The following is a 14854-nucleotide window of genomic DNA, read 5'->3' on the forward strand; positions in this document are numbered from 1 at the left end:
CAACAGTGGGCAGCTCTCCAGCTGGATTCCCCTTGCACAAGCCTCATTTTGGCTGCCTAGGCCCCCCTGTAGCTGTCACCCCGGAATTCTAAAGCTACTAGGACAAAGAACCCCCTACTCAACTCCTTTTAACTGAGCTCCTCCCCAACGTCTTCTCTGACAGATAAGTCTTTCATTTCTAAGCTAGGCACTTCCATCCAGGTACCTCACCGAGCCTGCAGAACATTTCATTGCTTCAAAAATTTTTAAAAAGCAAAATAAAAATAGATGAATAAAAAGAACATTTTATTGCTTCATTAATCAGAATTGCTCATTGATATGTCTCACTTCTTGTTAGCAATGTGAGGACACAGCCTCCACTCTGAATAGCTTAGCCACCTGGCATAATTCATAATCCTAACAATAAATGTTAAGTAAACAATCTTATCTTTACCTAAGAAAAATTCCCTAAGCACTATCTCATTTTGATGAGCCATAAAGGAAGGGTCAGAGTAGTTAAACCACTGGCCAAGTCTGTATTTTAGTAAGTGGCAAAAAACAGGGGTTCAAGTCAAGGTTCTGACTCCACAAGTTGGTATCTTTGTGTCATAGAAACAATCATATAACACATTTCAGCAAAAAGAAATTCTTAAAAAGCAGAGATTTGAAATGAAATCACAAACACAAAAAGCATGATAGCTCAACTGGCTAAGTGTTAGCATCCCATACGGGCACCAGCTCATGTTCCGGCAGCTCCACTTTCCATCCAGCTCCCTGCTGGTGGCCTGCGAAAACAGTGAAGGATGGACCAGGTTCTTGGACCCCTGCACCCATATGGGAGACCCGGAAGAAATTCCTGGCTTCCACCAGCTCAGATCTAGCTGTCGTGGCCATTTGGGGGAGCAAACCAGCAGATGTCAGATCTTTCTGTCTCTCCTTCTCTCTGCAAATCTGACTTTCCAATAAAAATAAATTAAATCTTAAGGCAAAAAAACACCCACTTTATTAAAGTGATTCAGGTGGGCCCACACTGTGGGCAGTGGGTGGAGAACCAGCTTCCATCCTCAGCATCCCACACTGAAGTCTCAGCTGCTCTACTTCTAATCCAGCCTCCTGCTGTGTGCCTGGGAGAATGACCCATGTCTTAGCCCCTCCACCCACATGGAGTTCTCGGCTCCTGGCTTTAGCCTGGTCCGGCTCTGGCTGAACGGGCCATTTGCTAAGTAACCAAATGACAGACAATCTCTCCCTTCCTCTCTCCCACACTCCCTTTAAATGCATTAACTTGCAAAAAATGGTTTAGAAACTGAGACTTCCTCATCCCATACAAGAATGCCTGGGACAGAATCTGGCCCCTGGGGCCCAGCGTGGTAGCCTAATGGCTAAAGTCCTTGCCTTATACACGCCGGGATCCCATACGGGCACTGATTAGTGTCCGGGAGGCCCTGCTTCCCATCCAGCTCCCTGCCTGTGGCCTGAGAAAGCAGTCACGGATGGTCCAGGGCCTTGGTACCCTGCACCTGTGTGGGGGACCCGGAGTGGGCGCCTGACTCCTGGCTTTGGATCGGTGAAGTTCTGGCTGTTGCAACTGATTGGGGAGTGAATTATTGGACAGAAGCTCTTTCTCTCTGTCTCTCCTCCTCTCTGTATATCTGACTTTGCAATAAAAATAAATAAATCTTTAAAAGAAATAGTCTGACCTCTCTTCACACCCAGTTTCCTGCTCATGCACACGCTAGATGCTAGGTACTTGGGTCCCTGCCACCAACGTGGGAGACCCAGAGGGCAGCCCTGGCTGCCAGGTTCATCCCAGCCCAGCCGTTGTGGGTATTTGGGGAGTAAACGAGCATACAGATGTCTTGCTTGCTCATTCTCTTTTCTTCTGTTACTCTGTCGCCAATAACCAAGAAAACTTTCAAAAAATGACTTTAAAATACGTACCAAGCAACAGTAATATACTTACTATTTTGAATTCTGATTCAGATAAACTTTAAAAAAATTAAAAAAAAAAACTATCACTAGGGGAAGCTCTTACATAAGCCAAAAGTTATGTCCAAAATTTTTTTGGAATCACAATTGCTTGTCATATACACAGCTTAAAAGAAGCCCTACACAACCAGCTGACTCTTTAGTCTGGAAGCATCTAAAAACCTCATAAAAACCAAACCTAAAATATCAAAGCAAATTAATATCAAAACAGTATATTGAGTAGCCATGAAGAGTATCATCTTCCTTTTTAACAAGCCTGCACGCACCTGGGTCATTACATAAAGCGGCAAGCCATGAGAGCTGTCATTTGAACTTGCCAAGGAAGTAAAAGTCCACACACAGTCTCAGCACTGACAGGATTATTTAGGGAAGCCAGGCCACCACTGCCACTCCAGACAAAAGCAGTGGCAAAGAAGTTACCTTGTTTCTTCAAGGATCCTTACTCTTTGGAAATACACACCGGAATACTCAGATGAAAACATGCGGTATCCGGTATTCACATCAAATTAACACAAGAAAGGGAGGTGAGTGGTGACACAGATCAAATTGTCTCTTCTCAGTGGCGAAACTACCCCTTGGGTGCCAGAGACCTGGGTGCTCATCACAGATCCGTCACCACTTTTATCTATGCTAAATTCTTCCATCAAACAAGAGGACTTTCTTGGTCAAGGAAAAACATTTAAAATGTATGATTTTGTGGTTCCTAGGAAGCAAATATTACAAAACAATCTTTCTGACTTCAAGTGCATATCGATGTATGACACATAATGTCACAAAAAGCTAGCAGTTCTTTTTACAGAAATAGGAAAGCACTCCACAACAATAAATTGCAGAGACCGAAGATTTAAACTGAAAAAGAAATGAAAAATTACTCAAAGGACAAATGGCATAGCAAAAAGCTTTTAAATAAGTTTCCAAAAAAATTTTTTGAAGGATTTCTATGCAGTTTAATAAAAAATTGCACATCTTTTAGGAAAGTCAGAAAAAATGGGCAAGATATGAAAAAAACGGTGTGAAATGAGAACATAAATTCACAAAAAAAGATATTTGTACGGGCTGGCACTGCAATGTAAAGTAGAGCCACCGAATGTGACTCCAGCATCCTAAAGGAGCCAGTTCAAGTCCCAGTTGTTCACTTCTGACGCAACGGTGTACTAACGTGCCTGGGAAAGCAGCAGAGGACGGTCAGTCCTTGGGTCCCTGCACACACACGGGGGACCTGGAAGAAGCTCCTGGCTTCAAACTGGCTCAGCTATGGCTGCTGTGGCTATTTGAAGAGTGAACCAGTGGATGGAATACCTTCCTCTCTCTTTCCCTCTCTTTAATTCTGCCTTTCAAAAAAAAAAAATTTTTTTTAAAGACACATGTTTTTCAAAAAAAAAATTTTTTTTAAAGACACATGTAGGGTCCAGCCTAGCGGCTAAAGTCCTCGCCTTGAACATGCCAGAATCCCATATGGGCGCTGGTTCTAATTCCGGCAGCTCCACTCCCATCCAGCTCCCTGCTTGTGGCCTGGGAAAGCAGTCGAGGACAGCCCAAAGCCTTGGAACCCTGCACTCGTGTGGGAGTCATGGAGGAAGTTCCTGGCTCCTGGCTTCGGATTGGCACAGCACCGGCCGATGCAGTCACTTGGGATGTGAATCATCGAACGGAAGATTTTTCTGTCTCTCTTCCTCTCTGTATATCTGACTTTGTAATAAAAATATATAAATCTTTTTTTTTTTTTTTTTTAAGAAAAAGAGTTCAATTGTTTTTAAAAAAAAAAACAATCAAAATGTTTCATTCTCCCAGCACCCCCTCATTTCTGGTCCTTCTACTGCAGCCAGTGGCAAGCTGACTTCTCAGCCTTCCATAGCCCTGTCAGAGGACCCAGTGACCACAGGGCTCTTCCCATACTCCCCACTGCTCCAGCCCTCTTCCCACTCCCCCACAAGCTCAACCCTGAACCTTTCTTCTAGAAGGTGCTCCAACTTTCTGGAAAAACAAAAAACAAAACCAAACCTCTTTCTTATCCTCTCCCCCTCCATATGCCAAACCTTAATGTCCTGCACTCAGGAAAGCACCTTCTAATTTCCAGGTGAGAAGCAGGCGCCCCTCTGGGCAACCTGGCCTTTTCCTTCTTGTAACACTTTAACAAAATGTAATGAAAAGCCCCACCTGTCTTTTTTTTTTTTTAATATTTTCAATTATTTTTATTGATTTGATATTAACATTGACAACAATTTTTAAAGATTTATTTTAGTTTTTATTGAAAAGTCAAATATGCAGGAGGAGAGACAGAAAGATCTTCCGTCTGTTGATTCACTCCCCAAGCAACCACAATGGCCTGAGCTGAGCTGATCCAAAGTCAGGAGCCAGGAGTCTCTTCCAGGTCTCCCACGCCGGTGCAGGGTCCCAAGGCTTTGGGCCGTCCTGCTTTCCCTGGTCACAAACAGGGAGCTGGATGGGAAGCAAGTGGAGCCACTGGGACAGGAATCAGTGCCCATATGGAATCCCAGCACATGCAAGGCAGGGGCTGTACCCACTAGGCTATCACGCTGGGACTCCCCACCTTTCTTTTTCTTTTCTTTATACTGGCTAGCTGTTCCATTAGCACACAAGGACCCTGATCCAGTCTGAGTGGGGCATCCTATACAGGAAATTCCCAGCCACACCACAGTGACCCGCAAGGAACAAGTGGGTGGCAGGATTCTGTGGCTTCAAAACAACAAAAAGTTGTACAGAACATTATCATTTCTAACTTTTTAATTTAAGCACCGTTCCCTTTACAATCACAGGCAGGCAAACTCCAGGCATCGGCTTCCTGCCTAAAAGAACAGAAAGTGGCTTTTTTTTTTCCTACTCAAATCCATACCCCAAATTCCAAAGTTCGTCGGGAAACGTGAGAGCTCTCATGTAACTAGGAACCACCCCTCTCCCCGCCCGGCAAGCTAGTGGCCTTTCAATACAGCCAAAGGAACCCGAGACAGTGGGGTGTGATGCCCCCTGACCTCCCAGCAAGGAAACGGAGCATTGCAGGGATCGCTTCCCTGTGCAACCACCTGTGGAAAGTGAGGAACGAGCAAGCGTGCATGAAGAGCACTCCCGGAGTAAGCAAAGCCGGCCCTGGGTGCCTTAGAAATGGAGGTGACGCAGGGGGCAGTTTACATGGGGGACGCGGAGAGCTGGGTGTTTCCCCGGCATTCGGACCCTGCTCATCCGCGGAGGCCGAGCAGAGAGCCAGCAGGAACGGACTACACCCAGGTCTGCACCCCGGGGCCACAAAGCCGCAGGTGGCAGCCGGGAAGCTCAGGGTGCCCGGGCCACCTTCCCCACCATCCCCCTCCTCGGGAACGCACCTGCCTCGGGCCGCGTCCCGGCAGCGCCAACAGTCCAGTGCGCCCCGGGCCAGCCTGGCCGATGCCGTGACCCCCGCGTCCCGGGCCGCCCGCCTCCCACCTGCCACGCTCCCCTCCCTCAGCGCCTAGCGCAGGTGGGACGCCCGGCGCGAGCCCCGCAAACACCACCCGCCACCTCCGACAACAACAACCGCCCGAAACTCGCCGCCCAGGCTCTGGAGACGCCGCCGCCGCCCCTCCCCTCCCCTCGGGCGGGCTTCCACGGACACCGCGCCGGCCCCCGGGGCCGCGAAGCACACGTCGGGGGTCCGGTGGGGGCGCCCCCCACGACCCCCCGCCACAACCCGCGCGGCCCGCCTCGCGCTTACCTGAGCCGCGCACGGCGGCGCGCCGAGCCAAGGACACCAGAGGGGGCGGCTCCTCCGGAGACGCCCGGAAATGGCGGCCCGCGGCGCGCGCCCACCGGCGTTAATCCCCCGGCCGGACCCGGGCGGCCCCCCACCCCGCCTTAAAGCCCCTCCGCGCGCCGGCTCCGCCCCTGGAGGGGCGGGCCGTCCGGCTCTTAAATGGGCAATGACACCGCCCCGGAAATGGGCGCGCGGAGCTCGGGCTCGGGTTAAACCGGCCGCGCCAGGGCCAGGCTGGGCTGGGACCCGGAGGGAGACGACGGGCCGCGCAGCCTGGGAGCCGGTTCCTGAGTCCGTCTTCTTGCCCCAGGGGGCTAGCTGTAGGTGGCGACACCACGGGGCACCTGCAAATCGCGTCGGTGAATTCGTCCTTGCCTTGGCCCAGGAGATTCATGCTTTCTGCAATGACTGATTGGCCGCGACAGCCCCGCGATTACAGGTGACTTTTGCAGCCTTCGCGGGAGGGACCATGAACCAACAGGTGGCACGTGGTGATCGGGATCTGGAAGCAATATAGAGCTGGGGGAGAGTGAGACAGAGGAAGGCAGGGTCGCTTGTCCTTGCTTCGCATTGCACACTATGTTCTTGGGGAGCGCCGGCTGGCGAGACGGACTAGGAGCGCCTCGTGGGGCTTAGCACGGAGCGAGCGAGATAACGCAGCGACGTGCAGCCCTGGGCCAAACACTGACCAGTGTCCGGGAGATAAGGACTGATGGGTGTCCTCCTGGGCAGGCGGACTGGGGGAGGAGGTGCCGGAGTGTTCCCAGGTATGTGTGCTGGGTCGCCGCCGAGGAAATGTGGGCTGAGGGGGTTCTGGGCGAACTCACAAGAGACACAGACACCTGGAGCTCTTGTTGGACACCGGTGCTGCCCATTCCTCTACCACCCCCAAAGCGTAGGGCTATGGTGCTCTAGCTTGCCTGCATCATTTCTGGCTCCAGGAAAGCCCACATCTGCCAGGGGACCCTCTCTGGCAGGGTCAGCTAGCTGTGCTGGACCAAGGTGGAAAATGGAGCAAACCTGGCAAGGGTGATGCCCAAAAGTTATGCCATGGGACTCCTGTTACCCAAATCACAGAGGCAGACCAGCTTTAACAAGCTAGATTGAAAAAAAAAAAAACTTTTTTGTTTTTTCTTTTGTTTTGTTGTGAAAAGGCAGATTTAGAGAGAAAAGGACAGAGAAAGATCTTCCATCCGCTGGTTCACTTCCTAAACGGCAACAATGGCCAGAGCTGAGCTTCTGGGTCCCTCCCCCCCCCGCCCCCCGATAGTGCAGGATCCTAAGACTTTGGGTCATTCTCTACTGCTTTCCCAGGCCACAAGCAGGAGGCTGGTTGGGAAGTGGAGCTGCCGGGATTCAAACTGGCACCCATGTGGGATACCAGTGCTTGCAGACTGAGAATTAACTAACTGAGCCATCGTGGTTGCCCCAAAATGCTTTTTTTTTTTTTAAGATTAATTAATTTATTTAAAGGCAGAGTTATAGACAGGAGAGACATCTTTCATTAGCCAGTTCACTTCCTAAATGTCAGCAATTGTAAGGCTGGGCAGAAACAGGAACTCAAGCAGGGTCTCCCACATTGGTGTCTGGGAGCCAGTCACTTGAGCCACCATCTGCTGTCTCTTGGCGGTCTGTTTAGCAGGAAGCTGGAGTGGGTAATTAGCACTGGGTGTCAGCCCCAGGCACTCTAATAAGGTTGCAGGCACTGGTCAGAGGCCTAACACCTGGGCTGAATGCTCCTAATTCTACTTTTTAAAAACTAGTTTTATTGAGCTGTGAAGGTCCTGGAGGAAGTTCATGGAAACACTGAATTCAAAGACAGTTTTGGCACAAAAAGAAATCTATGAATAGGAAGATTCTTCAAAAATTCATGGAAACTAAAATTTCAGTACAAAGGGTAATTAGTCAGAGCAGTCAATTTCACACTACTCTGGAAGACAATATTTTTATTTGATTATGGTATTTTTTGTAAAGACGGCTTTGTTAAACTATCTTAAAATTTATGATAGATACTCATTTCACTGCTTATGTGATTACTTAAGTCTCTTGAATTAACTAAATTCACAAAAGTATCAAGCACACAAATTATTTACAAGTTGAAAATTAAATTTCCCATGAAATAATACATGTATATGTGTGCATATATGAAAAAAAATAAAATTCCACTTGTGAAACTCAAAAAAAAAAAATTCATGGAAAATATACATTATGAAAAAAAAAACAATGTAGGCATTGCAAAAATGTTTTGCAGTAGAATGAACGTGTCTCAAGTTTCCTGCCAACTTCTTGAGAAACCCTTATAGAATTAATCCACTTTAATGCAGCCTTCTTGGGCCAGTGTTTGTGGGGCAACAGGTTGCACTGCTGCCTGTGAGTCAGGCATTCCGCACCAGCATGCCAACTTGAGTCCCAGCTGCTCTGCCACTGATCCAGCTCCCTGCTAACGTGCCAGTGAAGGCAGCAGCAGGTGGCCCAGGTGCTGGGACTACTGCCACTGTGTGGGAGACCTAGATGAAGTTCCAAGCTCCAGCTTCGACCTGGCCCCTGCTGTTTCGGCCATCTGGGGAGTGAACCAGTGGCGGGGGAGCCTTCGGGCTGTTTCTGTGTATGTGTCTCCCTCTCGGCCTTTCAGATAAAAGGGGGAAAAAGTGTTCTTAAAAGTGTACACTTGGGTGGCTGAGTGTTTCCAAAGTTGTAAAAACTTTGCTATACTCTAATTGTTAGAACATTTACATCACATCACATCTTCTAGGGGAAACAGCTGGAGCGCATGAGAGGGGAAGACATAGTGGTCACAGCTTCAACTTAGCTCAGTTAAAAAGTGATGGATAGGGCCTGATGCGATAGCCTAGCAGCTAAAACCCTCCCCTTCTGTGTGCTGGGATCCCATATGAGCACCGGTTCTAATCCTGACAGCCCCACTTCCCATCCAGCTCCCTGCTTGTGGCCTGGGAAAGGACGGTCCAAAGACTTGGGACCCTGCACCGGCATGGGAGACCTGGAAGAGGCTTCAGATCAGCTCAGCTCCAGCCGTTGCAGCCACTTGGAGAGTGAATCCATGGATGGAAGTTCTTCCTCTCTGTCTCTCCCCTCTGTATATCTGACTTTGTAATAAAAATAAAATAAATCTATTTTTTTTTTTTTTAAGAAAAGTGATGGATGGGGATTGATGCAATGGCTCAATTGGCTAATGTTCAACCTGTAAGTGCCAGCATCCCATATGGATGCCAGTTTCTGTCCCTGCTGCTCCACTTCCCATCCACCTCCCTGCTTGTGGCCCAGGAAAGCAGTAGAGGACGGCCTAAATCCTTGGGACCCTGCACCTGCGTGGGAGACCTGAAGAAGTGTCTGGCTCCTGGCTTCAGATCAGCTCACCTCTAGCTGTTGCAGCCGTTTTGGGAGTGAACCAGCAGATAGAAGATATGTCTGTCGCTCCTTCTCTCTGTAGATTGTCCTTTCCAATAAAAATAAGTAGGTGTTTTTTAGCAAGTGATGAGTGGTGATGATGATGGTGATGATGGTGAGGGGGAAGCAGAGCAGATGTAGATGAAGCAAGAGTAAGCCATGAAGTAAAGCTGGCTAGTGGATACATTATTCTATTTTTTTTTTTTTTTTTTTGGATGAGTTTAAAATTTTCTGTAATAGAATCTTTAAAATATCGCTTGGTCTGTGTGCCCCTTGGAAAGACTGTGTTCTGCCCAGGGGACCATCTAATTCAGGCCTGAATGCCATTGCCTCAGCCTGGCACTGAGTAGTCTTAGCACATTTGAAGAGCTATCCTTTCTCTTTTTTAAATATTTATTTGAAAATCAGGAAGAGAGGAGAGAGAGAGAGAGAAATCTTCCATCTGGTGACTCACTCTCCAGATGGCTCTAACAGTGGGGCTGGGCCAGGCCACAGCCAGGAACAACTTCTGCGTCTCCCACGTGGCTAAAAGAGGCTAAACACTGGGCCATTTCCACTGCTTTTCCAGGTACACCTGGAGCAGACAGCTGGCTTGGAAGTGCAACAGCCAGGACTTGAGGTAGCATCCATAAGGGATGTTGGCACTATCGGTGGTGGCTTCACCCTCTCTGCCATGCCCCCACCCCTTGCCATTCACCTCTTAGGTAATCCACGAGGAATTCCTGTTCTGGCAGTACTCCATTGAAACTGGGATAGCAACACCGTGTGGAGATAGCAGCCGCTTTGCTCAGTCCTTTTCTCTACTGCCTGTCAAGTGTGTTTTTTTTTTTTTTTTTAAAGATTTTATTATTATTGGAAAGCCGGATATACAGAGAGGAGGAGAGACAGAGAGGAAGATCTTCCATCCGATGTTTCACTCCCCAAGTGAGCCGCAACGGGCCGGTACGCGCCAATCCGATGCCGGGAACCTGGAACCTCTTCCGGGTCTCCCACGCGGGTGCAGGGTCCCAAAGCCTTGGGCTGTCCTCTCCTGCTTTCCCAGGCCACAAGCAGGGAGCTGGATGGGAAGTGGAGCTGCGGGGATTAGAACCGGCGCCCATATGGGATCCCGGGGCTTTCAAGGCGAGGACTTTAGCCGCTAGGCCACACCGCCGGGCCCAAGTGTGTGTTTGAAGGAGACTGTGGATGAGGTGTGGGAGACAGATGAAGATGGTGAGGGCAACAGGAAGACTTAGGAGAGGGGCAATGGAAGCTAAAGACCTCTGTTACAGAAAGATGTCTGTGCCTCCTAAAATTATTCCTAAAGCCATGTTATCACCTTCTCCCCCAGACACAAATGCCAGCTGTAACAGAACTTGTGGTACCATTAGCCTGAAAATGGACTTCCACCAGGGACCAGGAAGTCCCTCAAACAACAGCTCTATTCAGTAAAAATGCACTACGCTGCAAGGAAAAGAAGACGCAATCAACCGCAGCTTAAACTAACACTGTGGCATCGGCAATATTAGAGGCAGGGCAGATCCGGTCCCTCACTGGTCCTGCTCTGCCTCCCTTTGCTTGTCGACTTTGGGCTTGTGTGCCTCTGGCTGCTGTGCTACCAGCTCTCCTGAATAGCAGGGAGAAACGGAAAGGGGGGGGGGGGCGAAACCTTCTCTTCCTCAATCTTTTGTCCTTGATTCAGCGAAAGAAAGTCCCAGCACTCTCTTGATGACCTAATGACATCACCTGCTCAAACTTAACGCAGGTCACACCCGGTGGGGGGAGGAGAGAGAACACATTCCATCATCTGACATTTCAATATCTGTATCTGATAGGACATCGTTGTTATACAACCTGCAGCCCCAGCATCACAGATCTCCTACTGGAGTGCTAGATCGAGTCCTGGCTGCTCCGCGTCTGATCCAGCTCTCTGCTAATGTGCCTGGGAAGGCAGGGGAAGATGACCAAGTACTCCCAGCTGGAGTTCCTGGCTCCTGGGTTCAGGCTGGCCCACAGCTGGCTGTTGTGGCCAGTTGAGCAGTGAACCAGCAGATAGAAGATCTCTCCGTGTATCTCTCTCCCTCTCAGTGTCACTCTTTCAAATAAAAAAATATGAATTTTAAAAAAATATACATCACATATACATCATAAATGATTTATAACTGTTAATGTGATGTGATTGTTTCATGACATTACAAATGTACTGTGTGTCTTTGATTAGCAGCGCATATGTAATTTGAAGGTGCATGTGATATAACACAAATGTAAGAATTCAAATTAGGTCTGAGGTATTGCAAAGAATCCTGAAGCTTAAAGCGGCTTATCTGCACGATACAGCCACCTCTAATCACAGCAGAAGCATAATCCCTCTTTCGCATGACAACCCTTTAAGTCATGGAGGACATGTGTCCCCAGCCTGCAGAATCTTCTCCTCTGGTCTTGATTTTCAGGTTCTTGACTTTCTTGGCCAGCCTGCTGTGACCTGGTCCTCATTGTTGGGGTCGTTTCTTCCAAGGAAGTCCCAGCAGATTGGAGCGGAGATTGTTACAATCTGCGATGAGGTCCTCCCAAGGACCCAAGGGCCCTGCATTCCAAAGGCTCCACGCTGCAAAGCAAACGCCCTCAGGAGAGTTACGATCAAGAGGGCCTATCAGACCCAGATCTGAGAGGGCACAGCCCTTTCCAAAAATGCACACAGATAGAGCCAGGCCAAAAAAAGTCACCAAGAAGCACCCAGGAGAGGCAGCCACTTGGCTGAGTGGTTCAGAGACCCAAGGTTCAAGTCCCGGCTTTGGCTCTTGACTCCAGTTTGCTGGTAACACAGGTGCTAGGATCATGTATTTAGGTCCTTGGCACCCACATGCGAAATCTGGATTGGATTCCAGCTCTGGACTTCAGCATGGGTTGCAAGTATCTGAAGAATCAACCAATGAATAGGAGCTTTGTATCTCAAAAAGTAAAACTAATATTAAATAAATTTTTTAATGACATGCCTACATCACTCCTCCTCAAAGTTTAAAAAAAAAAAAACCACACATACACCCATGTGAGAGGGAAGATTTCACTAATGAATATAAGCTAAGAGATCGGGGTTGGAGCAGCAGGTTAATTCTCTACCTGAGAGCTCCAGCACCTCATATGGGTACCAGCTGGTGTCCTGGCTGTTCCACTTCCCAATCCAGTTCTCTGGTTATGGTCTGGAAAGTAGTGCAGGATGACTCGGGTCCTTGGGCCCCAATATCCACATGGGAGACCCGGAAAAAGTTCCTGGATCTTCAGATTGGCTCAGTTCTGGCCACTGTGGCCATGTGGAAAGTGAACCAGTTGATGGAAGGGCTCTTTCTGTCCCTCCTTCTCTCCGTAAATCTGCATTCCAAATAAAACTAAAAATAACTTTGTTTGGAAAAAAAAATGCTTAAAATCCACAAACACCTGTCAGGTGTATGAAATGACAATGAAAGCACCTTTCTCATAAAGCAGAGAGGTTAACTGCGTTAAAACAAGTTACCTGAAAATGTTTTTATCAGCATACAGTTTCACACAGAAGATCATGTGACTTTCAGGTAAAGGAAAGTCCTTGGATGGGGCATTAGTGAGGCCCAGGGTTGGGCTAGGGCCTGCCCTCAGGGCAGCTGAAGCTTCCTTGAGCCAGAATCCCATGTTTGAAGGTCCACCTGCTTCTTCTTTTTTTTTTTTTTTTTCACCTGCTTCTTCTTACAAGTACACCTGGCAGGAGAATGGTGGAGCAAAAGTTCTACCCACTGACAAAAGGGTGGGGTGGGGTGGGGTGGGGTGGGGTGGGGGTGGCAACATACAGTGAAGAGACAGGGAAAAGTAAGTCCTTTTCCAGAAGCAAGCAGGCTTTTCTCTACTTTTTCGCATTGTGAGGCAAAAACTCTGACACTCCTTTTGCGTGAATCCTTATTTCCTGCATCCCTCGGCTCTGAGTGACCTGGAACAGGGCTTGACTCACGTGGTGGCCAATGGCCATGCTCCTTCCGGTCCTGGGCTAGGAAGGAATTCAGAACAGCTTACCTGGCTCTAGGTGAGTTCACGGTATTGGGCAATCAAGAGGAAGAAGTGAGAAGGTTTTGCCATCAGCTTTGGCTAGTGGGGAAACCTTGATAAGACTGAGAGAGAGACTCCAGGGAGGAAAGAGGACAGTCCAGTACTTCTAGACGGGCATGTGCAGGTGACTCACCTGGGGATCTTACTAAAGGGTGAGAGGGCCTGGGGTGGGGGCTCAGAGTCCTGACAAACCAGCTAGCAGCCCGTTGCTACTGCTCATTAGTGGCCTACACATTGAATAACCAGTTCTTCAGACGCCTGCGCCACATCTGTGACTGTTCCTTGATACCAGGGCTTGCAAAGTATCATATCACACAATAGAGAGGCAGTGATAACCACCTTGCTCCTGTCCCACTTAGATACAGCTTCATCTATCCTGGCAGCAGGTTCTCTATAAGATGAGGTAATTAGAAGATTCTACAGCTTCCTGCTTTTGCACCTGGGAAAGCAGCAGCAGATGGACCAAATGCTTGGCTCTCTGCCACCCACATGGGGGATCCAGATGGAGTTCTGCTTTGGCCTGGTCCAACAATTGAATAAAGAAAGATCAAAATGGAAAGCTGGGAAGTAGGATAACTATAGAGATTGTAGAAAAATCCCTATTTTTGGGACTCTAGAAACTACTTTCATTCATCAAGCTACAAAGATGAACATCTTAAAGTTCTTAGCTATGACTTCTGGCTAATTTGAAATTCTAGCAAAACCAGAAGTGAGAGTTAAGGCAGAGTTTGTAACTACCTGACTAAATATTGAGGATATGCTCAACTCACACACATATACACACATACACACAGAGAGTGACCACTAGGCCAATTAAACAAAAACTTCTCATATAGGACAGAAATTAATAAAAAAAAACTAAAAACTTAACAAAAATTAGTTCATGGACTTGGCACAAAGGTTCAGTGGCTGATTTCTCACCTTGCATACACTGGGATCCTATATGAGTGCCAGTTTGTGTCTGGCTGCTCTCCACTTCCCATCCAGCTCCCTGCTTGTGGCCTGGGAAAGCAGTTGAGGACGGCCCAAAACCTTGGGACCCTACGCCAGTGTGGGAGACCTGGAAGAAGCTCCTGATTTCTGGCTTCAGATCACCTCAGCTTTGGCTACTTAGACCACTTGGGGAGTGAACTTGCAGATGGAAGATCTTTCTGTCTATAAATCTGCCTTAAAAAACTCAGGAAAGTAGACAAATAAAAAAATGACAATGAGCAATGACAACAAGAAACCGTAAAGAAGGGAACAATCTGGCAGGTTGTCATAGTGTACCATTTAAAATGCCCAGTTTTCAAAAAGAAAATCAGCTACACAAAGAAACAAGAAACTGACATACTGGGCAGAACAAAAGCAGTAAATAGACGACCAGAATGATGGTGTAACCAGTCAAGTCACTGCCTGCAGTCATGTCTTATTTGGGTATCAGTTTGAGTTTCAGCTGCTCCACTGGAAAGGCAGTTCAGATTTATGGAGAAGGAGAGACAGCTTCCATGCACGGATTCATTCCCCAAAAGACTGCAACAGGCAGAGCTGATCCGATCTGAAGCCAGGAGCCAGGAGCTTCTTCTGGGTCTCCCACATGGGTGCAGGGTTCCAAGGCTTTAGCCCAACCTTACTGCTCTTCCCCAGGCCACAGGCAAGAAGCTGAATGGAGCTGAAGGTGGAGTAGCTGAGACACAAACCATTGCCATA

The 14854-nt window shown here is 48.2% G+C and overlaps 1 protein-coding gene across 1 annotated transcript in view; it reads right to left on the minus strand.

The window, feature by feature from the left end:
• EPB41L5 (erythrocyte membrane protein band 4.1 like 5) overlaps window positions 1-5832 on the minus strand; it is a 108851-nt gene extending 103019 nt beyond the window's left edge. Inside the window, exon 1 of the mRNA XM_058664187.1 lies at window positions 5675-5832. The gene's annotated coding sequence lies outside the window, so the exon portion shown is untranslated. The remainder of the gene's footprint in view (window positions 1-5674) is intronic.
• Window positions 5833-14854: the final 9022 nt, after the last annotated feature.

This window comes from Ochotona princeps, chromosome 5 (genome assembly GCF_030435755.1).
Source record: "Ochotona princeps isolate mOchPri1 chromosome 5, mOchPri1.hap1, whole genome shotgun sequence".
Taxonomy (NCBI): Eukaryota; Metazoa; Chordata; class Mammalia; order Lagomorpha; family Ochotonidae; genus Ochotona; species Ochotona princeps.